Raw genomic sequence first — 25417 nt, 5'->3', positions numbered from 1 at the left:
TTGTTTCCTTCTTTCCTGTGTTGTTCTTGCAACATCTGGAAAGGTCCACAATTTCTGACCACAGAACTTCTGTTGAGTATTTTTAAAGTATAATTTCAATACAGAGTTAAAGTCTTGCTCGAATACAAATGAGATTAATAGAGTAGCTCTGTTAGTTACCTCAGTCAGTGAGTCCTCTAGAATAAGTGAAATGTCTTTCAGTTCCACAGAATTTTCTTGGTCTAAAAGTCCAGGAATCTCTTTTTGGGTTTTCTTTACCGGAATAAAGAAAATCTTATTTATTGGAGGTATATTTTGATTAGAAAATTTTACATTTTCAATAAGAAATTTTTTAAACATATCCAATGGCGAGACTCCTATTGGCTTTGGAAAATTCAGGATTCGTATATTTAATCTTCTATTGTGATTTTCAATTTGTTCTATCTTCTGACGAATATTTGTATTATCTTTCATTATTACTGTAACATTTTCTTTAATCATTTGAATCTCATCTTGAGACTTCTTCTCTTGGTCCTTAAAGTCCTGATTCAGCTTATCAACTGATTTAGAAAGTATATCAACAATAGTTAGTTGAATTTATGATCAGGGCTTGCATCTTTTCCATTGCAGTCCAAAGAGTGTCAAGGGTTACTACCCTGGGCGGGACAGACACACTTCCCGGTGTTGAATCACCTTCCACTGCCGTGTTCATCTCCGAGGGGGGGCCCTCTCTACTGCCCACAGCTTCCCCAACTTCCGGGTTGTATGGTGCAGCACTCCCCTCGCGTGTTCGAGCAGGGCAGGGCGGATTACAAGAGTCCGGAGGGGATAATGAGATCTCGAACTCCAACGACGCCAGGTTCCCTGCACCTGCGTCTAGCGGAACTCCTCCTCCGGTTTCTTCAGGTAGGCGCCGAGTTGCAAAACTATCGATTGTTCGCTGCCCAGGGGATGACGTAGGAGCTTGGGAGAGCAAGGCTTTAAGGATCCCCTTTCTTTTTGAATGCGGCATCTCTATTAGAAGGGAAATGAAAAGAACAGCAGCAGAAGATCTCTTCGAGTGTCTCGCTATACTCAGCGTGTCGGCACCATCTTGACTCCTCCCCTCCAAATTGCATTTAACATTTCACTGTGCCTAACTGTAGGCGCCTGCAATTAGGCCTACTATGAACAGGCCTATTTGTAGGTGCCTACAGTTGCGTGTGATTCTATACATACATAAAATGTAGGAATGCTCCCAGAGCACCCCAAAAATGCCCTAGCCATGCCCACAAATAGTTACACACATTCAGATTTATGCACATATCATTATAGAATACGATATGTGTGTAAATTCTACTTAGGGCCGATTAATGCTGATAATTGGTTGTTATTACCAATTATCAGCACTGATTGGCTCGTTATTCAATTAAGTTATGTGTTTCAAATTGGGTGCATGCCCAATTTAATGTATGTAACTCTAGGTGCCATGTATAGAATTTGGGTAAATGTGAATTAAATGATATGGGGAGACTCGTGGCCATTTAAATTGCTTGTATATGGTAACCACAAAAATTTGGTGGCAGTTAAGGGCTGAATATTGAACTTAACCACATAAGTTTCAGCAGCCAACATACAACTGGATATTCAATGCTGGTGCCTGGACACGGACCAGTATTGAAAATACAGGATACAGCTGAATATTGGCTGGAAATTTTAATTTCTTTTGAAATGTATTAAATTAGTCCAATAAAAAGGTGTCATTTTATAGTTTTTATACTTTTTACACTTATTTGCTAGAATTCAAGTGGATTAACACTGCACCCATATTCCTCTGTCGTAGCTTCTGTAAAGTTTTGCAGCATTCATTCAAGTTTTCTAGAATCAAACATGTTTATTTTGTAGGCCTGCCCTAGTCCTGCTCAAAACACTCTCAGACCACACCGCCTTGTTGGATTAATGTTTTTCAGTTTTAGATGTGTCTATCAAGGCTTTCTTAAAGTGGAATTTAGGGGTCCTTTTACTAAGCCATAGTAAAAAAATAAGTGGCCTGCAGTAGTGTAGGCATGTGTTTTTGGCGTGTACTAGGCCATTTTTTACCGCAGCTGGGAAAAAAAAGGCTTTTTTAATAGGGGCAGTATATGGCCATGCACTAGAATTAAAAGCAGCATGCAGCTATTTACTGCCTGAGCCTTACTGCAACTCATTGACCTAGCGGTAAGGGCCGATATGCTACATGTGTGGTACTCATGCAGTATACGCCAATGTGGCCTTGCTGCCAATTACCAATTACCGCCATTATCAGTTAAGAACATATCCTTCTTTTTGTCTACTGCATATCCAGTGCCTCTAAATATACATGTAGTGGTGCAGAACATGCGTGTGTTTTTTTTTAAATGCCACAGTTGAAATTTCAAAAAACCTGCTGGCCTCTGTGGCTGAATATTGGTCCACAAGCATTTTAATTCCCTACTAAAGTGCACTGGTGGCAGAGAAGATGGAAAGTTGGTGCATTTGCCAATTAAGGGGGAGAATTGACAACTGTGATTATAATCTAATGGAAAAGCAGTTGAGGCCTTTCTAAGTATGTTTGTGGAGTGATAATTTACTATTTCTTTGACAAAACTGTTCACGCTGCATTCAAACATTACTACTAAGGCCCTGGCAGAGGAACAGATTTTTTGCTGCGCCTCCGTTTGCTGCGCCTCCGTGGCCGTGCCTGTGGTGTTTCCGTTTCGGCCCTCGAGTGTCATAGCTCCGCCCTCTACGTCATGACGTTTTGACGCGAGGGCGGTGCAGACACTCCAGGGCACACCGGATATCTCGGGCGCCTCAACTTCCGTGGAGGCTTCAGAACGTTGGGGTTGCCTTTTATATAGAGAGATTATATTTAAATTTGCTATTCCACCTTTGCTAACTTGTAAACCGCCTTGATCTGCAATCTAAAATCATAAGATAATAGGAAAAGAATCACAAAATTTGAAAAGAAGTGCATTTTATTCACTCAGGGGGTCTTTTACAAAGGAGCGCTAGCGTTTTTAGCGCATGCTAATGATTAGCAAACGCTAAACACTACAGACATTTTTCTACCACGGGAAACAGCATGCACCAACTTCAAAATTACTGCCAGGTGGGTGCGCTAACGAGGCGGTAGTAGGCGTCCACACGATTAGTGCATGCTAATTTTTGTCACATGCTAAAAGCGCTAGCACACTTTTATAAACAGGGCCTTAAATGCCAGTTTATGCACATCTAAAACCTGAATTGTACTTCTAAAGTAAGCCCTTTAATCATTATGGGGCTGTTTTACTAAGTTGCACTAAAAAGTGGTCAGTACTATACCCAGCATGGGTCCTTCACAAGCGCTGAGGCCACTTTTAGCAAAACAATAAAATGGCCCCATTTTTCAGTATTTCCATTAATGGCCACGCAATAATTTCCCCATCAGGACCTATTTTCTAGGTGGCTCAAACTCTAGCTCTGCACTATTCAGTTAGCATGCAGGGATGTAGGCGTGCTAACAGATTAGCGCAGAACATACTTATTTTCTTCCCCCATATATGCTGCAGCACTAAAAAAAAAAAAATTCTATTTTTTAGCAAGTGGAAAGCACACGCCAATCCCAAATCTACTGTGGGACACCAGAGTACACCCTATGCCAGTGTTTTTTACCCTGCAGCAAGCATTGTGTTACTGCTTACTGCAGCTTAGTGAAAGGGCCCCTATGAGAGGAATATAAGTACATAAGCATCGCCATTCCATCAAGCCCAGCACCCTGTCACTGACAGCGGCCAAAACAACAAGCAATTTGTCCCGTCCATCCTAGAAATACTGTATTCCCTCGTCCATTCAATAACAATTCTATGGCTTTTTCCTCCAGGATGTCGTCCAACCCTTTTTTTGAAGTTCGCTAAGTTAACTGCCTTAACCACCTTTTCCGGCAGCAAATTCCAGAGTTTAACTATGCATTGAGTGAAGAAAAATTTCCTCCGATTCATTTTAAATTTACCACACTGCAGCTTCATCGCATGCCCCCTTGTCCTAGTACTTGTGGAAAGCATAAACTGACCTAGCTGGGCAAATTTTGACTACCCAAATTGCAGCAAAAAATGTGTCTATATCCCTGCAGCCAGAATCTGGCCACTTAGATTAAAGCCTCTGTTTTGGGCATTGTAGCTAGATGCCCAAAACCAAGCCCTCATTACATCCATAACTGCAGGAATGTCTCTGGGGCCATTCACTTTGGTGCCCTTTTACCAAGCCGCATAAGCATCTACGCATGCCAAATGTGCACCAAATGGAGTTACTGCATGGCTACCATGTGGCTTTTGCAGTAATTTCATTTTTGGTGCATGTGCGAAAAATAATTTTTATTTTTGGACGCGTGTAGGTCATTACCGCCCAGTTACCGCGTGAGTCTTTACCACTAGGTCAATGACTGGCTGTAAGGTCTCAGACCCAAAATAGACACGTGACAATTTTCATTTTGCTGCACGTCCATTTTCAGCAAAAATTTTAAAAAGGCCTTTTTCACAGGCGCGCTGAAAAATGGATCGGCGCATGCCTGAAACCCACGCCTATACTACCACAATCCATTTTTCAGCGCACCTTTGTAAAAGGAGATCTTTATGACCTGCCAAAAGTAGCACCTCAGTCCCAATCAGTTTTCAAAGAGGCTGATCTACCCACATAAGTCTAAATAAAGCAGCTAGATCCTTGCAAACTGATGCTCATTTTTGTGAATGTTATTTATTTTTTAGATCAAACACATGTAAAATTTGTGTTGCTTAGTCACAGTATTGAGAAAGATACATACAATGTACTGCTGGACCTGCTTCTGTAATTCTTTAATCTGTTTTGTAGCTGAATTTCCAAAGATTTGGAAACTTATTAAATGGACAGTGGCACAATATAAAAGGGCAGCAGGGAGAAGGTCCTTTGTAGATATTTAATGAAGTAATTACTTTTCCATCAGCGTTTTTGCTTCTTAATCTTTCAGCTTTTGAATTATTTAAGACCAAGGCTCTCTTAAAATAGATAAGACCAAAAGAGTAAAGCTTCACATTTATAATTTAAAGTATCGTTCCTAAATTCTGTTCTCTGCAAATTTACCTTAAAAAATAAAATTATGTCAATAATGATAAACCTTATTACTACAGTCTGCGAATATTGCCCCTAGGCCAACAGAACAGAAAAAGAAAGGAATCAATTTAGGGAAAAAGATCTGTGGGTCAGTGTCAAATGTCCCGTTCCCCGGTCCTACCTGTGCTCCAGGTGGAGGGGGCGCTGTTCAGCGACCCCCGCGACGCCCGGGGTGGCGAGGGGGACCTCCGGGAAGACCGACGCGGTCGCGGGGACCGGCGACCCGCTAGAGCGAGCGCCGGCCTCGGAGAGCGGGGCGTTGCGCCAACGAAGATGGCGGCGCCAGCATCGATGCCTCCAAGGGCGGACCAGCGCACAGGCTCTGCCCATCTCGCACGGGATTGGTGCGCCGGTCCGGAGGCCCCGCCTGGAGAGTGGGCCGACCAATCCCGAGGCCCATTGCCTCCTGGGGTCGGGTTGGTTGGTTCCTCTCCCGGGGAGGGGGCGGGACGGCGCGATATTTAAACCTGGAGACAGGGGAACTCACTGCTTCCGGTTCGTTGGTTGCTGAAGCCGTCACAGTGGTTCCCTGTGCTAACTTGCTAGCTGTCCTGCTAGCTCTCCTCCAGAGACTGTGACTTTTGCTAGCTGTCCTGCTAGCCCTCCTGCGGAGATTGTGCTTTTGGCTAGCCGTCCTGCTAGCCCCTCCTTCAGAGATTGTGCCTTCGGCTAGCCGTCCTGCTAGCCCTCCTTCAGAGACTGTGACTTTTGCTAGCCGTCCTGCTAGCCCTCCTACAGAGACTGTACTTTTGGCTAGCCATCCTGCTAGCCTCTCCTTCAGAGATTGTGTCTTTGGCTAGCCGTCCTGCTAGCCCTCTTCCAAAGACTGTGCTACTTGCTGGCCGCCCTTGCCAGCTATCCTCCAGAGACTGTGCTACTTGCTGGCCGCCCTTGCCAGCTATCCTCCAGAGACTGTGCTTGGGCTAGCCGTCCGCTAGCCCTCATTCAGAGACAGTGCTTTTCCCTCTCGGAGTGCTAGCCGCCCTTGCTAGTCCTCCCTTAAAAAGACTGCGTTACTGACTACCAGCCAGGTCAGCCATCACCCCGCGGTTCCAGCAGTCCTGCTGGCCGCCTGCAGCTGAGGGCTCAACCCTCGGTGAACGGCGGTCGCCGCGGGTGAAGATTCGGGGTGCTCGGCTGTCCTCTGGGGCCTTGCGGGGCCTTAGGGAACCTAAGGGCTCACCAATAGAAACAGGACAGGAACCGGAAGCCATGAGCTCGCCGACGCAGCCTGATCTACGGGACCTGGCCAAGGTACTTCAGCAGCAGCAGGAGCAGCTGAACGCCCTGTCCGGGGCGCTCCAGAACGTATGCTCTCAACTTTCAACGCTTCAGGTACAGAACCAGGCCGCTGCGGTCCAGGGGGCCGCAGCAGCTCCCCGTTTGGGAGGGTTCCGCACGGGATCTCGGTTCCCTGAACCGGCACGATATGATGGGACCCCCGGAGGTTGTCGGGGGTTCCTCAACCAGTGCAACCTGGCCTTCCGGATGCAACCGGAGGCATTTGCTTCGGACCAAAGTAAAGTGGGCTACATTATGGGCCTCTGTGAAGGGAAAGCCCAGGCCTGGGTGGCCCCACTAAACGAACAACAGGACCCCATCTTGGATGACTACAGTGAATTTCAGCGCCGGTTCCGGATGGTGTTCGACCTTCCTGGCAGACCATCTTCCGTGGCGTCGGAACTGCTGCGGATCCATCAGGGTGAAGGGACGGTGGCCGATTATGCCATTCGCTTTCAGACCTTAGCCACGGAGCTGCGTTGGAATCCAGAGTCCTTGATGGCCATTTTTATGGAAGGGTTACAAGAACGGATCAAGGACGAATTGGCAGGACGAGAGGTCCCAGGACAATTGGATGCCCTGATTTCGCTCTGTATACGAGTAGATACCCGGTTCCAGGAGCGAGCTAGAGCCTGGGCGGAGCGGCAAAAGTGGGCGCGGGGGACGTCCCGGATGGGCAAAGGGCCGTCCCCTCGCCGTGGGAACCGGGACTCCAAGGAGAATGGGGAGGAGCCGATGGTAATGGGCCGTCAACGGCTGGCTCCCTCCGACAGGAAGAAACGCTTGTCGAACGGATTATGCCTCTATTGTGGTGAGGCTTGACATTTCATCCGGACCTGTCCCGCCCGGGTGGGAAACGCCTCCCCCAAGGCACCTTGAGGGGAGGGGTCTTGGGGCACTCCGCTCCCCTACCGGACTCCCTGATAACATTGCCGGTAATGTTACGATGGCACGAGACCACGATCCAGACCCGGGCCCTGGTGGACTCTGGGTCAGGGGCTAACTTCATCGGGCTCGAGCTGCTGCAACAAATGGGCTGGCCTACGCTCCCGCGGAGGCCGGCGCTGCAAATAACCTCCATCCAGGGAACTACTCTACCGCAGCCGGTCACGGAGATCACCCCTTTTTTGGGATTGCAGGTGGGGGAGGATCACCGGGAGGAAGTTCAATTCCTGGTACTATCCCGGACCATTCACCCAGTGGTCCTAGGATTGCCGTGGCTACGGTGTCACAGTCCTGTTATTGACTGGACCGGGGGAAGTATCCAGGCTTGGGGTAGTTCCTGTCAGGAGAACTGTTGTAAGGGCCGGACCGGCAGCTGCCCTGCATTAAGTATTGTGCCCGGTGGGGGACGGGTAGAGCTGGGCTCCCTGCCTATGGATTATAGAGACTTTGCAGATGTGTTTAGTCCAAGGGAAGCGGAGGTGCTACTGCCTCATCGGTCCTTCGACTGTGCCATTAATCTGATGGCAGATACCATGCCACCTCGGGGCCGACTGTATACCCTATCCCGGGGAGAGTCCAAGGTAATGCAGGAATACATCCGGGAGAACCTGCGGAGAGGGTTCATCCGGCCCTCTACGTCCCCTGCCGGGGCGGGATTCTTTTTTGTCACCAAGAAGGATGGATCCTTGAGGCCCTGTATTGACTATCGAGGGTTAAATGCCATCACAGTGAAGGATCGCTTTCCTCTACCGCTCATTCCCGAACTCTTTGACAGGCTGCAAGGAGCCCAGATGTTTACTAAGTTGGACTTGCGGGGGGCCTACAATTTAGTTCGAATCCGGCAAGGGGACGAATGGAAGACGGCCTTCAACACCCACGAGGGACATTTCGAGTACCGGGTGATGCCGTTCGGCCTATGTAATGCCCCTGCGGTGTTTCAGCGACTTATCAACTATGTGCTTGAGGATTTGCTGAACTCCACAGTGATTGTATACCTGGACGACATCCTGGTTTTTTCCAAAGACCCCGCGGAGCATACGGGCCACGTCCGCGCAGTGCTGCAACGGTTACGACAAGCCCGTCTATTCGCTAAACTCAGTAAGTGCGCCTTTCATCAGCGGTCGCTACCCTTTTTAGGACACATTCTGTTACCCGGGGGGCTACAGATGGAGCCGGACAAACTCCGTGCAATTCGGGAGTGGCCCCAACCGCTGGGATTGAAAGCACTACAACGTTTCCTGGGATTCGCGAACTATTATCGCCAGTTTATCCCTCAGTATTCTCAACTGACAGCTCCGCTGACGGCGCTCACCAAAAAGAACGCGAAAGTCCGGGATTGGCCGCTAGAGGCGCAAGCGGCCTTTCGTCAGGTAAAGGAGGCGTTCAATTCAGCGTCCATCCTGTTGGCTCCAGATCCCGAGAAACCTTTTATTGTGGAAGTGGACGTGTCCGCCTTAGGGGCCGGGGCAGTCATCTCTCAAGTCAACCCCGAAGGCCGGCGTCAACCTTGCTCCTTCTTCTCGCGTAAATTCTCCACGGCAGAACGTAATTATACGGTAGGGGATAGAGAACTCTTGGCATTGAAACTAGCCCTGCAGGAATGGAGGCATCTGCTGGAGGGAGCGGAACACCGATTTACGGTGATCACTGATCACAAGAATCTCCTGTATCTTCAAGAGGCTCAGCGGTTAAATCCCTGACAGGCCCGATGGTCGTTATTTTTTGCCAGATTTCACTTTCAGTTAGTGTTTCGGGCGGCTACTCAGAATACCCCGGCGGACTCTCTCTCCCGAGCATTTGAGGTTCCTGAGGAGACCAAGGAGGTCCACCCTATGTTAAATCCGGCATGTCTCAGTGCGGCTACGGGGGAGGTCGCGCCGACAAAGGAGTTAGTGCCGGCCGCCGACCGAGAAAGAATAATGCAATGGGGACATTCATCTAGATGGGCCGGGCATTTCGGGTATCAAAAGACCCTCTGGTTCATTGCTAGACAGTATCAATGGCCTCATATGAGGCGGGATATTCTCCAATTCGTTACTACGTGCCCTGTGTGTGCACGGACTAAGCCACTAGTGGGGCCCCCCGTGGGGGACCTGCAACCACTGTCCGTACCGACCGCCCCCTGGACGGAGTTATCCATGGATTTTATCACCGACCTCCCCAGCTCCCGGGGTCACACCGTGATTTGGGTGGTGGTGGACCGTTTCTCCAAAATGGCTCATTTTGTTCCATTACCAAGCCTTCCATCGGCGGCATCTTTAGCACAGTACTTCATTCAACACATTTTTCGGTTACATGGGCTGCCCATTCGGATCGTCAGTGACCGAGGACCCCAATTCACCTCACGCTTCTGGAGAGCCTTGTGCACGGCTTTGGGGGTAGAGACTCACTTTTCATCCGCCTACCACCCCCAAACCAACGGCATGGTCGAAAGGATTAACCAAACATTGAAAGGATTCTTGCGGGCATTTGTCAACAAACGTCAAGATAACTGGGCCTCTCTGCTTCCATGGGCCGAGTTTGCATATAACCAGAGTGACCACTCATCCTCAGGACACTCTCCGTTCTTCTTGGTATACGGACGACATCCTCGGCTTCCAGCCCCGTTCCCTTCTACAGCTCTAACCCCCGTGGGGAACCAAACTCTAGCAGATCTGCAGAAGGTCTGGGAGATGGCCCGGGAACAACTACAAAAAACAGCTGCCAAATATAAAGTCTTTGCAGATCGCCGCCGGCGACCCGCCCCAGTGTTCCAGCCGGGGCAGAAGGTATGGTTAAGCACAAGGTACCTGAGACTCCGGGTGCCCTCCCGGAGGTTGGGACCTCGGTACATTGGACCTTTTGCTATCCAAGCACGAATTGGAACAGTAACGTACCGGTTGCGGTTACCGAGGACCCTACGGGTACACAACGCCTTCCACATTTCCTTATTGAAGAAATTTTGTGGGTCCCGATGGCACCCTCCCCAACGCGAGGATGAAGCTCTCGAGGTTACTCCTGATCCGGAGTATGAAGTGGAGGAGGTGCTAGATTCAAAGAAGCGGCGGGGAAGGCTGTATTATTTGTTATCCTGGAAGCATTTTGGTCTCGAAGACAATTCCTGGGAGCCCGCGGCGAACGTCCATGCGCCAGACCTGATCAAAGCTTTCCACGCCAGGTTTCCGTCTAAACCCGGCCCCGGGGGAAAGGGGGCATCCGGGGAGGATACTGTCCCGTTCCCCGATCCTACCTGTGCTCCAGGTGGAGGGGGCGCTGTTCAGCGACGCCCGGGGTGGCGAGGGGGGACCTCCGGGAAGACCGACGCAGTCGCGGGGACCGGCGACCCGCTAGAGCGAGCGCCAGCCTCGGAGAGTGGGGCGTTGCGCCAACGAAGATGGCGGCGCCAGCATCGACGCCTCCAAGGGCGGACCAGCGCACAGGCTCCGCCCATCTCGCGCGGGAATGGTGCGCCGGTCCGGAGGCCCCGCCTGGAGAGCGGGCCGACCAATCCCAAGGCCCATTGCCTCCTGGGGTCGGGTTGGTTGGTTCCTCTCCCGGGGAGGGGGCGGGACGGCGCGATATTTAAACCTGGAGACAGGGGAACTCACTGCTTCCGGTTCGTTGGTTGCTGAAGCCGTCACAGTGGTTCCCTGTGCTAACTTGCTAGCTCCCTGCTAGCTCTACTCCAGAGACTGTGACTTTTGCTAGCTGTCCTGCTAGCCCTCCTGCGGAAATTGTGCTTTTGGCTAGCCGTCCTGCTAGCCCCTCCTTCAGAGATTGTGCCTTCGGCTAGCCGTCCTGCTAGCCCTCCTCCAGAGACTGTGACTTTTGCTAGCTGTCCTGCTAGCCCTCCTGCGGAGATTGTGCTTTTGGCTAGCCGTCCTGCTAGCCCCTCCTTCAGAGATTGTGCCTTCAGCTAGCCGTCCTGCTAGCCCTCCTCCAGAAACTGTGACTTTTGCTAGCTGTCCTGCTAGCCCTCCTGCGGAGATTGTGCTTTTGGCTAGCCGTCCTGCTAGCCCCTCCTTCAGAGATTGTGCCTTCGGCTAGCCGTCCTGTTAGCCCTCCTTCAGAGACTGTGACTTTTGCTAGCCGTCCTGCTAGCCCTCCTACAGAGACTGTACTTTTGGCTAGCCGTCCTGCTAGCCTCTCCTTCAGAGATTGTGTCTTTGGCTAGCCGTCCTGCTAGCCCTTTTCCAAAGACTGTGCTACTTGCTGGCCGCCCTTGCCAGCTATCCTCCAGAGACTGTGCTACTTGCTGGCCGCCCTTGCCAGCTATCCTCCAGAGACTGTGCTTGGGCTAGCCGTCCGCTAGCCCTCATTCAGAGACAGTGCTTTTCCCTCTCGGAGTGCTGGCCGCCCTTGCTAGTCCTCCCTTAAAAAGACTGCGTTACTGACTACCAGCCAGGTCAGCTGTCACCCCGCGGTTCCAGCAGTCCTGCTGGCCGCCTGCAGCTGAGGGCTCAACCCTCGGTGAACGGCGGTCGCCGCGGGTAAAGATTCGGGGTGCTCGGCTGTCCTCTGGGGCCTTGCGGGGCCTTAGGGAACCTAAGGGCTCACCAATAGAAACAGGACATCAAAGATGGGTTAGTCTACGTGCATATAAGGTATCCAATTTTCAAAAAAGCCATTTGTTATTTACTCACACCTTTTTTTCAGTAGTAGCAGCTCAAGGTGAGTTACATTCAGGTATTTCTCTGTTCCTGAAGGGCTCACAATCTAATTTTGTACCTGAGGCAATGGAGGGTTAAGTGACTTGCCCAAGATCACAAGGAGCGGCAGGGGGATTTGAACGGGCCACCTCTGGATGTCAAGACTAGTGCTCTAACCACTAGGCCACTCCTCTACTCTGTGTTTTATACACAGGGAATGCCTTTGAAAACGGCCCCTAACAAAATTTTAACAAATATTAAATCAAGCAAAAAAGAATTAACATAGGGCCCCCTTTACCAAGCTGTGGTAAAATGGGGCCGGCTACGGCATCAGTGCGTGTTTTACATAAGCGCTGAGGCCCTCTTTTATCACAGCTGGTAAAAGGGAAGTCTCGCTTTCCTACAGGAAATGGCCAGGCGGCAAGTAAAGCATTTGCCGCATGGCCATTACAGGGAGGAGCCCTTTTCGCCACCCATTGAGGTGGCGGTAAGGGCTCCCTCATTAACCCGACGGTAACTGGGCAGCCCACAACACTGCCCAATTACCACCAGGTACACTCCAATGCTACAAAAAATAAATACATTTTTGTAGCGCTGGGAACGGTGGCATGCTAGGGGTGGGAAGTACTGCCACTTAGTAAAAGGAGCCCTTATACTTGTACAGAAAAAGTGGTTATTTCAAGGAAAGAAAAAATAACATAGATAAGCTAGCCTATACCTTCTATTCTAGCAATATTAAGAATATAAATTAAAGGAAAGAAAAATAATATATTCTGTCCAAATAAAATCCACAAAAGGGAAGTGCAATTACATTATAGGAAAAGAAAATATATGCTACAAGGAAAGAAGAGAAGATAGTTTTAATGATAGACTTGAAATTTGTGGAGCAGGTATGTGTATAAGCTATACCAGATTTCTAAGAGAAAGTTTGCACATAGTAGTTCTATAAGTGAGAGCTTCCTTGTAAGTACTGTAATGCCATGTGGATAGCGTCTTTGTAGAACAGCATTTGAGTGCCCAGATTCTATTATAGAACACTCACATAACTCAACATCGACGGGCCTTCATTTAGGCGCCACAATTACATTAGCCTAGAGCTGGTATAACCGAATGCACCTAAATGTGGCAAAATGTAGAGTATTCTCTAAGATAACTGGGAGAAACACCCATGTACTGTCTATGCTCCGCCCAAATGTACGCTCTATAGCACTTACACACACATACACATTCCTTGGGTGTTACATTTAGTTCTGGTTGCTGTATCTCAAAAAAGATGTAGTGGAATTAGAAAATGTTCAAAAAAGGGCGACCAAAATGATAAAGGGGATGGAACTCCTCTCATATGAGGAAAGGCTAAAGAGGTTAGGGCTCTTTAGCTTGGAAAAGAGACGACTGAGGGGAGATGATAGAGGTCTACAAAATCAGAATTACCACCAGTGCACATGCTACCCCAGCAGTAGTGATGATTAGGTGCAGGCTACCCACTCATTACTCCTCTCATGTTTTTGTAAAAGAGTCCCTCAGTTTAAAACGTAGCTCCTTAAAAAATTAGGGCCCTTTTACTAAGCCGCGGCAAAAAGAGGCCTGCGGTAGTGTGGGCACGTTTATTGGGCGACTGCCAGGCCAGATTTACTGCATCTGGAAAAAAAGGGCTTTTTTTAATGGGATGGGAAAAGGGCATGCAGTAAAACTGAATCCAGCGCGCACCTAAAACCAGCCTGCACCCTTAATGCCACCCATTGATCTAGCAGTAAGGGCTCAGGTGCTACACATGTGGTGACCAGTCGGCACATGCCAACTGCTGATTACTGCCAAAAAATCCACGTGTGGGAGGAAATAAATAAATAAATAATCCCAGCATTACAGGCATGTGGCGAATCTGAAATTACCACAAAGGGATATGGTAGCCTGGCGGTAGTCTCATTTTGGTACAAGCTGCATGCGCATAGAGCCTAAAGCGACTTTGTCCTGTTTACTAAGGTGCACTAGCGTTTTTAGCACTAGTGCGCCTACAGCATGGCTTAGTAAACAGGGCCCTGATTATCCATCACTAATTTTTTACTTCGGCAGAAACTGCTGCTTGGAAGCAAATCCACTAATGAGCTCTCTATAGAAAACAAATCACATCCAACTATTAATACAAAGCCTGGTTCTTACTACACAGCTAAATGGCAGAAACTATTGCTAGACAAGAAATGCGCCAAAATATGCCATATATGGAGCAATACTAAACTCACTACCAAAAGCCTTGAAAATGACGTTCGATCACCTAAACTTCCGGAAATCACTGAAGACCATCCTGTTTAAAAAAGCATACCCTACCAATCCAACTTAAATACCTGATCTCTGCAACACAACAAAACTAAAGTACGTATGAACATAACTCAACTCTACCGTTGCACAATTCCTTAATATTTCAATACTACTTGAACTTTATCTTACCACAACATCACATTGTATTTTTTCACACCGGAGTCTGCAAACGCCTCTCCGGTATTATGTAAGCCACATTGAGCCTGCAAATAGGTGGGAAAATGTGGGATACAAATGTAACAAATAAACCAAAACAACACTGCTTGAAAACATGTAATACCATACCAAAAAAGCTGTATAGGTATCTTCTTAGCTAAAGTTCACTCCTCATCACGAACAGCAAATGGTCCGTTATAGAAAATGAAACAGCGCTCTGAATTTAGAGCGGAAGATTTCAAGATCTGATGTTGCAGTTAGAATGACGTCACTAAAGTGTCTAATATATGTGGTAATAAAATTGTACTAATGTAAAAAAGTACGGGCCCTGTTTATAAAGGCATGCTAGCATTTGTACTGCGTACTAAAGATTAGCGCGCTAACTGTGTAGCAGCATCTTCCCCCCTACTCATTACATGTTTGTCATGCAGGTTGGTGACCTTTATCTCACTCCCACTTTCTCACTTTCCTCTGTCACTCCTGTGTGGCACTGGAACTGTTCAGCATTTCCTTGTACTTGTTCATTCGGAAAGATGTCCAGGCACGGAGCATGCATGTGGACCAGACAGATGGCAGACATCAGAACTGTTCTTCCTGGGCTTTCACTCTCCCCTTTCACATATATGCAGTGACTGTTTGTGGGGACTTATGTTTGGGCAGGTGAGGTAGAATGTGCCACTTGGAAGTGCTGCTGAGTCATATGTGCCCTGTCACATCTGACATCCTCTCTCTATCCCTTTTACAATCCCCATCTGACCCTGCTATGAGTACATGCTGGTGATATATCTGTGGTCTATCTGCCAACCTAACCCACAAGTACCAATTTTGTGAATAGATACAATTTCAGACGTCTATTCCCCTTTGCATATCCAGTCTAGTACTCTCTTCTGAGCACTGTCTCTCTATTCATATGTACCTCTCTTGGGAAGACAGCATTCCTGTTGAACCATTTTTGGAATCTCTCCCAGGCTGACTTCATCCTCAGGTGATACCGTCTCCTGCCAGGCACAGGGAACAACTTGTGTTCCTTTCCCAAGAACAGCCTGGCCAGAAGAAGATTGTCAGGAGCTTCAAAATTTGGAAGCATTGTGATGGCATATGATGTCAACGAGCATATTGTATTAGGACAGAACTTAATTTACAGTATGGAAGAATTCAAGGATGCGATTTGCTGGTGGAGGTTTATTGACGACATTTTTATGATTTGGTGTGGCAGTGAGATGGGTTTGGTGAATTTTCCCAATAAATTGAACTATATTCACCCATCCATAAAATTTCAATAGGCAAGTCACCCTTATACCATCACCTTTTTGGATGTGGAAGTTACAATTCAGAATGGAAAATGTCGTACTAGTATATACTCTAAACTCTTTGAAACTCTTTGTTACATTTGAAAGCGTGCATCCACATCATGTTAAAAGCAGTCTTCCATTTTCTCAATTTTTAAGATATTCCCAGATTTGTGATGATAGGATCACATATAAACAGGCTTCTATTAATCTGAAAGAAAAATTTTTGGCAAGAGGTTACCCTCACACCACTGTGAAACTTGCTTATAAGAGAGGTCTTTGTAACCATCGGGAATAGTTGCAAACTCAGCCATACCAGGCTGGTGAAAATAGAATTCCGTGTGTTTTAAAATACACAGGATTTTCAAATAAAGTAGCAAGGATTGTTAAAATAAAAACACTGGTCTGTATTGTCAGTTCATGATGTGTTCAAGCAATCTCAATGTTTAGTGGCTTATTCAAGAAATTCAAACTTGGCTGATGGTCTAAGTAAATCAGATACGTGGTCTACTATCAGGAGGACATCCACGTGCGGTTTATTTATTTATAAAATTTATATCATGCCTAAACCTAAGCAGGTAACAATTCATAGATCAGCATATAACACAATGACAATATCCACTGTTTCCCAGCCAACCAGAAACTTAAAAAAAAAGTCCAGCCACAAAATATTAAAAGGCCTGAACAAATAAGTGAGTGTTCAGAAACTTCTTAACATGTCCTGTATTGGTACAGTAGCACAGATAATTTGGCAGCGCATTCCACAATCAAGGACCTGCAACTGAGAAGGCTGCTACCTGTGTACAAACATAGCGAGTGCTTATCAATGAATCAGTTGCCATATTTTTTTTGTGAAGTCAGATCTCAACCCCCTTACAGATATAAACAACTTGATCACTGACCGAAAATACCATGAAATCTTGCCATACACAACCTGATGGAGAAAATACAAAATCTTAAAATGAATCCTTCAAAGCAGGAGTGATATGCTCACATTGTGAGAGCCCCATAACAACCCTCACTGCTGCATTCTGCACCATCTGCAATGCTTTGATTTTCACAACTGGTATCCCCAAGTACAAAGAGTTACAATAATCTATCCTCGATATCACCATACTTTGCACAACAGTGCAAAAGTCAGAAAAAGTCAGCATTGGTTTCAGTCGATATAACAAATGTAATTGAGCAAATGATGTACAAATGACATGAGTAATCAGAGATTCCATAGTAAGATCTGCATCCAATACCACCCTCAATAATTTCATCTCATTCCTAATCTGCATTTCCACACCACACACTTTCATTGACTGAGGCCATCTATCATCCCTCTTTCATCCCACAATCATTATCTCAGTTTTGTTGCATCCATCCACTCTTGAATAGTTATTATGTATGTTGAATTTGACTTGTCAAATCAATACCCCACACCGTTAATGGGAAAAAAATGCATGCCGTCAGCATACAATCTATTTTCCACACCTAAATTTTTAAGCATCTGACACAACGGTGCTAAAAAGATGTTAAACAAAAGGGCAGAAAGTGTTGATCCATGCGGTACCCCCCTCCGAACCTCAATAACATCCGACAGTGTTCCACCACTCCGTACTTGCGTACTACGACCAGCTAAATATGAAAAGAACCAACCGTAAACTTTTCCTCCTAAATAACAACCTAACAACAATAACAACCTAAATAACAACCTAAGAGCTAAACTTGAGTTATCTGCAGAACAGCCCATTTTATTCCTATGGGCCCTGCTTCAGATAGCTCGAGCTAAGCTTTAGTAAAAGACCCCCTAAATCACAACCTAAATAACAACATCTCCATAGCAACTGAATCAAAAGCAGAGGACACATCTAATGATATTAAACTGTACCCAACTGTACACATCCCACTTACTTGCCCATGTGGGTTGTTGTATATTGGACAAAACAAAGTGCAAGTTAAAACTCACATGTTTGAGCATAAGCTCTGTATTACAACGCAAAAAATAGAAGCACCCATAGTGCTTCATTGTTTACAAAAACATTGATTTGAAGATTTATCCAACTATTTGGGTTTGTTAATAGAGGGGGGAGATGTATCTAGATATTTACATCAAAGAGAACAACAGTAGATCTATTAATTATGCACGATGGCACCGGAAGGTTTGAATGGCCCAATAGAATGGCAGACATTCAATTGAGTAATATTTTGATAGGTGGATTTTTGGTTCCTGCTCAAGGATTTGTGGAGAATACTGGGTGGTATTTTTTAAACTTTGTCGCCATATTGAAGATTGTGTTTGTATTCCTCATCCTGAAGCAGAGTATTGAAACAAGGAGGGCCCTAGTCTCTTGTTGAGGTGGAGAAGCTTGGCGCAGAAGTGGAATAGCATTACGCTGTAGAAGTCGTGATACATTGACACAAGGGATTGGAGCACTTTCGACTGATTCGAAGGTTTGGAGCAGGTGGAATGCCCAGCCAAGATCATCTTGCAGTCCCAAATAAGTGTTTGGTCACCTTCTAGGCTTGAACATTCAATTATAGTGTGGTTTTCTGAGACTTTGACAATTTTTTTGTACTTTATCTTCAAATATTATTTTTGATTTGGAGTGGGGTTTAGATGTAATATTTTGCTCAAAATCCAGTTTTTGAAGCAGTGGTTTTCTCTAAATTTTTTAGTTTATTCACTGCTTTTTTTTTTTTCTGGATTTTAGGGGGAGCCAATGAAGAGATGTCCATTAAAGGGTATATGTTGATTTGAATATTGCATATAATCTTGCCCTGGACAATTGAGGCTCATTTTATTTAATATTTCTTGTAATAACTGTATTTCCAATATAATTCCTTTCCAATCAAATGTTGGCCTTATATTAATTTTGGTTGTGCAGGTTTATCATTATCTGGCCTTCCAATATTCAGTGTTTACATTTTGATGCTGCCATTTAGGTGCACCCCCATTAAAATGAGAGCCCTTTATAGAAATTGCCTTTCATATGTAGATACTGATCATTTTTGCAGTTAAATATTATCCTAACTTAGAATAATGATTTTAATCATATAGCAAATGAATCAAATATGATTACAATCTAGCATGCCTGATTATTATGCCAAGGTTAAATACATACAGGGCTCATATTTATTTTTTAGAAAATGTCTTATCTCATGTGATTTTGTAGTTGACCTTTAACATATTAAACCAAAACGAATTACAGTGGAATTCTGATACTAGGATGCTGGTATATCAATGAGAAAAATATGACTTACTCTAGAAAGTATTAGATCACTAGAATCTGCAGAATATGTTTAGATTTATATATACTTCTTGGCAGCTGCTTTTAAACTAAGGCTGATAGAAAATAAAAGAAGGGGATGAGACACTATGAGGCTAATTTTCAAAAGAGAAAAACATCTAAAAAGTGGTATAAAGCAGCATTTGGACATTTTGCTTGCCAAACCATTCAAATCACTATTTTGAACCTATTTTGCAGACATTTATCCACACATTTTATCTGCAGTGTGTCCAGATCACAAGGGGGCATGTTGGGGGTGGGGTTAGGGCATTTCTAACACATGGACATTTTTCTGCAATAATGGAACAAAACAAAAATGTTTAGGACTAAAACTAAGACATTTTGAGCTAGATCTATTTTAATAATGACTAGCCACAAAAAAGTGCCCTAAATGGCAGATGACCAGTAGAGGAATAAAGGAATAACTCCCCTTACTCCCCCAGTGGTCACTGACCCCCCTCATATCACCCTCACCCCACCCCCACCCCAATATGTGAAAGAAACAGTACATACCAGCCTCTATGACAACTTCAGATGCTATGGGCAGTCCCCAGCGGCCTTTAACTTCTATCCCCTTTTACTTGGAATAATCTCCCTTTGGCCATTCACAGTGAGCCTGCCAATAAAACAGGCTAAGGTCTCCTGCTTGAGTTTTACATAAAGAAAAAATAAGAAAAAAAGCAAAAGAAAATAAAGGTAAGTACTGCTTTGTACTAAAATGTAGAACTGCTGAGTTCACCCGATTGTATTGAAACTGCTAACGGGCTAAGTGTTACTTTTCTGAATGATTCAACAATATTAATTTCCATTAATACTTAACTGTTGAATAAATATGTGGAGAAAGTAAAACCATGTGGACGTTTAAAAATTTTAAATCTGAATTAAAGACATGGTTATTTCATCAGGAATTTAATAAAAGGTAGGCTCAGGGTTTCATTCAGGGATCACCATTGATTTTAATTTTATTGTCAGTGTTCATAATTTAGCTGATTTTGTAAGTGTTGCTACGTTAATTATGTACCCTTTTTACTCTTTGCTTTTCCCTCCCTATGCTGTTGTTAGTGCAATTGGTGCCCTTTTCTGTCATGCCAAATGGAGTTCCTTTCCAACTATGGGGTCATTTTACAAAGGCGCGCTGAAAAATGGCTTGCGGTAGTGTAGGAACGGGTTTTGGGTGCGCGCCGATCCATTTTTCAGCGTGCCTGTAAAAAAGGCCTTTTTTTATTTGCCAAAAATGGACAAATGGCAAAATTGCTGCGTGTCCATTTTGGGTCTGAGACCTTACCACCAGCCATAGAGCTAGTGGTAAAGAATCTGGATAGTAATGACCTACATGTGTCAAATGCCACTTGGAGCTTGTTCGTTGCACATGCCAAAATTGAAATCACCGCAAGGACCATGCGGTAACCAGGCGGTAACTCCAATTTGGCATGCGTTCAGCGTGCATAGGCGCCTACACGGCTTAGTAAAAGGGGCCCTCTTTTTTTAGCCTGTACACCTCCATGTTCTGCCAGTCAGTTTGAGTGGTATAGAAATTGTTTTAAAATAAACTATAATAATAATAATCTATACACCTAGGATATCCCCAAAGAACATGCATGAGATAGATTCACTTATAACGAAGTCAGTGTATGCAAATCTATCTCACACATATTCATTGAGAATATCCTGAAAACTAGACTGGCTAGGTGTGTCCTAAGGACTGGAATGAGAACCCCTGAACGAGACTAAATTCAATTTTCACATGTGACATTATCTAACGCCTTCATAGTTTAATAACTCCTTTTTGCCCAGTGGCGTAGCTACGTGGGGCCTGGGGGGCCTGGGCCCCCGTAGATTTGGCCCTGGAGCCTCCTGCCAATGACCCTCTTGACCCCCCCCTCCCGCTGCCAACCCGCCGTTGCCTACCTTTGCTGACAGGGGACCCTAACCCCCACCAGCTGAGGTCCTCTGCTTCCCGCAAAAAGGCTTCCTTCCTTCTGTTTCTGATGTCCTGCACGTACAATGTGCAGGACATCAGAAACAGAAAAAAGGAAGCCTTTTGCGGGAAGCAGAGGACCTCAGCTGGCGGGAGTTGGGGTCCCCCGCCAGCAAAGGTAGGCGACGTCGGGTTGGCGGCGGGAGGGGGGGTTAAGAAGGTCGGCGGCGGGGGGGGGGGCAAAGTTGGTGGTGGTGGCGGCGGCGGGGTCGGCAATGGTGGGCGGGCGGGGGTGTGTGTCGGCAATGGCGGGGGGGTCAGCGGCGCTGGGGGGGGGGCTAAAATGTGCCCCCTCACCTCAGGCTCTGGAGTCTGGATCCCCCTCTCACTGAAGTCTGGCTATGCCCCTGCTTTGGCCTACTCTCTCTCCTTCCCTCTTTCTCACCCCAACACACCCCGTGTTAAATTTTTGTTATATAGATTGCTTCTAGGCAAAAGTTTAATTTTATGGCTAGTTCACCTAATGGATCTTGGTCATCTAACATGCAACCTGCAGAACAAATGAGGCCCACCTGTCCATGGGGTGCAGTCTCCCTGAAAATGTTGGCACTTTCCTCCTTCCCAATCATTCAGATTACTCTGACACTCCACCTCTTTGAAATGACTTGCTGACTGCTGCCAGGTCCCAGTGGGTATTACACAAATGGACCCATGTACAGCTTGCTTCCTTTCCTTTCTAAATGCAGTGCCAAGAGGAGTGGCAGGACAGGATCACATGAAGAGGCAGCTGTTCTGGAGTCCTGCAGACATAGCCAGTCCAGCAGAAAAGAAAGCCACACTCAGGCACACATTTTCAACACCAGTCACCCAGGGCATGCTAGAGAGGAGCAAGCAAGATTCAAATCAAGAGGAAGCTTGGCTCAGTGATGGCTGCTGCAACATCAGAGTTCCCCCAGTACAGCCTGTCACGGCCAGCGTTCAGCAATAGAGATGCAGCTGCCAGGTCCAGGCGCCGATCCAGAGAGCAGCTGTATAGTAGCCAGGCTTGTGCACTCCAGGGGCCATGGGCCATGCCCAGACACTAAAAAGTAGAAAACATTTTAAGTATAGCAACTGGAATATGACAGTCTTGGGAATGTGATATATTTCACTCAGTAAAAATGAAATGCATTTCTGTTGTTTTTTTTTTCTCCAGTGTTGCACTGCATGTAGAGTCTGACTTAGGATTTCTATTGTTAATGTGTGGTCCTTTATTCTATGTTCAGTGAGGGTCTGAATTTTTTTACAAGTACAGCAAACTGGGAAAGAGAGTCAGACTGGAATAGCTGCTTAAGAGGATGACGTTCTTATTTTCCAGAGAAATAGCAAAGACAATACTGTGATATTTGATCCTATCACCACCTTTTACTTTACTTTACTATTTCTTATTAATTGCAAACATACCCAAAAAGAGTTCAGTGTGATTTACAAAAAAGATAGAGGGTCCCATTTACTAAGCCTACCGTCTAATGCGTGCCAAATTGCTGTTTCCGCCCAGTTACCACGTGGCCTTCGTGGTAATTTCAATTTTGGCGCACGTCCGCTATGCACACCTGAAAAATATTTTTTATTTTCTGGTGTGCAGCAGCTACGAGCGTCAAGTGGAATTTGACATGCATAGGCAATTACCACCCGGTTACCACGCGAGACCTTACCGCTAGCTAAATGGCTTGTGGTAAGGTCTCAGACCCAAAACGGACGCACAGCAATTTTCATTTTGCCGCATGCCCATTTTTGGCAAAAATTTTAAAAAGGCATTTTTTGTAGGTGCACTGAAAAATAATTCCGCTCGCACCCAAAACATGCATCTACACTACCGCAGGCCATTTTTCAGCACACCTTAGTAAAAGGACCCCTGAATGAGTCAAGAGATTACAAACTTACACAAATAAAAATAAAAAAGAAACGGCTTAAATTTTACCCTATACATATTTTTCAAACTAGTACGTTTTGAAATCCTTACGAAACATTTGATAACAGGAAATAATCCTTATCTGAGTTGGTAAATCATTCCACCATTTTGCTGACAAATATGGAAGAGTAATTTCATGTAATGTCTTGTATCTAATTCCTCTTGGCGAGGGGAATATTAAATCCAAATAATTACCCACTAACCTCCTAGTCCAATGGTTGGGCAATGAAATCCAGCTACTCAAATACTCCAGCATTATTCCATACTGTATCAAGTAAATCAAAATACACAACTTAAAATTCCTCCTTCGCCTCCACCAGAAGCAAATGCAATTCAGCATACAAAGGGTTACTCTTTCATATTTAGTTTTGAATAAAATCAGTCTAGCCACTGCATTTTTACGCAGTTTTGTAATCTCTTCTTTACCAAAGTGCTACAGCCCAAGTATAAAACAAAAACACTGCATACCTAATTACAACAAATGCAAAACCAGTTGGTTTGGAGGTGGGGGGGCATGACCCTTTATTGCCCAGGGGCCGAGATCACTTTAATTTGGATAATCTCATACTATGCCCATGCAATGGAAAAACTCTGTTTTTGAGTTAAGCAGAAGAGTTTCTTTTACTTCAAGAGATGAGGGGATCTTAGGAGAGGGAGCTGAAATTTTTAGCAAAAAAAAAAGTTATACTTAATTTTCAGGACTTGACATGATCTTTGAAGATGGTTAAAAGACTAAAAAGAACAATCCCTAGCAGGAGCAAACTACCCATCTCCACCTCCCATCCAACTGGTTTTTCATTTGTTATTAGGGCTGCATTTCAACTAAAATTTTTAATCGCAATTCATCACATCATTAAAAATTTTAATTGCGGTTAAAGGCAGGGCATAGCCAGTAGTCTATTGGAAGGAGACAGGGGTACTGGGGGTCCATGCATTTCCTCTGCTTCCCCCCCCCCCCCACCTCATTAGGTATCAAACCTTTGCTGGTGGGGATGCCAAAGCTCTGCCTGTAGAAGAACTCCTCAGCCAAATCTGCCCCCTTCCTCCCTGTTCTGTCTCAGGAACAAGGAAGTCAGTGGGGTGTGTCCAGCTGCCGATGCCGGCACTCCCCGAACATGCTTAGCTCGAACACGAACTGAATATGCTTGGGGAGTGCAAGCATCAGTGGCTGGAGGCGTGTTGCTTACTTCCTTGCTGTGGGGTGACTCAGGCAGCACATTTCTTCAGCTGGTGGGGCTTCAGCTACCCCACCAGCCATTGAACAGGTACTGCAGATTTGGAGGATGCCTGAGCCCAAAGTGGAAGGCCCAGGTCTCCAAGATCCCACTGCCCAGCTGTGCTGCAGATTAAAGCCCCAATATCATCCTTTCTCCCGCCTCCAGATCCAACTATCTCCTTTCCTCCCCCTCTACCCCCAGGTCCATTATCTCTCTCTTTTCTTATCTCCCAATCCCCCCCCCCCCCCAAGTCCAACATCTCTTCCTTCCCTCTAACCTCTCTACCCCAGATCCACTATCAATCTCTCTCACCCTCCCTCCCTCTGAGCTCAACATATTTCCCTCTGTCTTCACCCTCCATTTCCCTCCCTCTCTCCTTCTATCCCTCAGTTTGACATCTCTGTATTTCTCCCCCCCCCCCCCCATGCACAGTCCAGCATCTCTCCCTCCCTTTTTGGCCCTGCCCACAGTTCTCTCTCATTTCCCTCCCCCCCCCCATGCACGGTGCCCGAAGTTCTCTCTCAATTTCTTCCTCCTCCTCTATCTCCACACATGGTGTCCAAGGTTCACTCTCAATTCCTCCTACTTGGGTGTGGGAGGGAGGCAAAAGGTGGGCAGTACACGATTAATTATTAATCACAATTAATTTTTTTTAATCACAATAATTAGCACATTAATAGCGGCATTAACTGCGATTAACATGTAGCCCTAGTCATAATATTTCTAAAGCTGACTTTAAATAAAATCCTAATGTAGAAATATATACAAAGTCATTAAATTCATATATATATGAATAGAAAGCATTTTTCAGTTATTCAAAAATGAATGTACAAGTACTACACTTGACAGAAATAGCACTGAAAAAATATAACGTGCAAGGATTTATACCAAGGTTTCATTGATGGAAATGGTCATGCCTAAATGTAGTCGCAGTTCACGGTGCTAAATGCTACTGTATAAATAGCATTTAACTTTAAGCACCATTTCTAGAATAGCACAGCACTATTTTTTTTCAACACCAATTTTATAGGCACTATTTATAGAATTCAGTTCTAAATGTACAGAAGGAGAGATTGAAACATTCTTAGGCACAGATGACAGATTGCTATGCTCAAACATGTTTGGATCTTGGCAAGACATAAAAAGTTATTTTCAGATGCAGAAATATTGAAAGAAACCCAGTAAACAGTACTAGAGGCACTGGCTTTTGATATGTGTGATAAAGAAAACTGACCAAAAGAGTAAAGATGATGCCCTTGAGCCAACAAACGGCATCTAGAATTGTAGATTGGGCTGTGAACACTGAAGAACAACTGATAAAGGACCTGAACTCCTGCCTGGCAT

Source organism: Microcaecilia unicolor, chromosome 3, assembly GCF_901765095.1.
Source record: "Microcaecilia unicolor chromosome 3, aMicUni1.1, whole genome shotgun sequence".
NCBI classification, from domain to species: Eukaryota; Metazoa; Chordata; class Amphibia; order Gymnophiona; family Siphonopidae; genus Microcaecilia; species Microcaecilia unicolor.
The sequence above is the reverse complement of the archived record's forward strand: the minus strand, read 5'-3'. Positions refer to the sequence as shown.